General features: G+C 59.9%; 1 protein-coding gene across 2 annotated transcripts in view; it reads right to left on the bottom strand.

The window, feature by feature from the left end:
* The window catches only part of SERTAD3 (SERTA domain containing 3), a 3473-nt gene extending 2728 nt beyond the window's left edge, over positions 1-745 (bottom strand). For both annotated transcript variants that reach the window (XM_014541724.1, XM_005868796.2), the window contains exon 1: positions 720-745. The gene's annotated coding sequence lies outside the window, so the exon portion shown is untranslated. The remainder of the gene's footprint in view (positions 1-719) is intronic.
* Positions 746-751: the final 6 nt, after the last annotated feature.

Genomic DNA, 751 nt, shown 5'->3' with positions numbered 1-751 from the left:
CTCCCCCCACCCAGGCTGCAGCTCTAACACCGCTTCCTCCCGATTTTTCCGACCCCAGAAGGCCCTGGAGTCTTCCCCCAAACTGCTCTCGTGTCCAGGGACCCAGGCGCCAACACATCGTTCAAAGACTACAAATGCTCTCCCATCCACTCCGTTTGGGACACTAACTCTCTCAATGTTGAGACCTTTCGCCTATTCTCCTGTCTTTCAAACAAACTCTCCACTTCACCTCCAGGCCCCCCTCACCCCCCGGCTCCAAGACCTGAACATAGGACTCTCCCCAGCACCCTCTCTCCGCCACTGCGTCTGGGAAACCAAGACGGCTTGCCCCTGGTTCTCTCGCTTCTCCAAGTGCCGGTGATCCCAGCCCCAACCCCTCCCACCTTCTCCAGAACACCAGACCCTCGAATTCAACCCGTCAGGGAGCCCGGAACTGTCCCAATCTCCAGATTCCCTGCCCCAAAAGTTCCTTCCCTGGTTCTCTCGCTTCTCCAAATACCGCAGGTCCTAGCTTCAAACTCCCTCCACTTGAAGATCCTGCCCCAGCAACTTCGCCTCCAGTCCAAGATTTCGAATTCAGCCTCCGATCCCCAAACCCTATCAGTCACTCTGAATCTGCGCTCCCCACTCCCACCCAGAGTCCGCCTCCGCAACTCTCGGGGTGCGCCTCCCCCTCCCCCAACCCAAGGCAGGTCTCCGGCCGGGCAGCCGCCCCTCACCTCGGCTGCCAGGCTCACTCCTGGCACACCCG

This window comes from Myotis brandtii, unplaced genomic scaffold (assembly GCF_000412655.1).
Source record: "Myotis brandtii unplaced genomic scaffold, ASM41265v1 scaffold277, whole genome shotgun sequence".
Lineage (NCBI taxonomy): Eukaryota > Metazoa > Chordata > Mammalia > Chiroptera > Vespertilionidae > Myotis > Myotis brandtii.
This window is presented reverse-complemented; position numbering and strand designations above follow the sequence as displayed.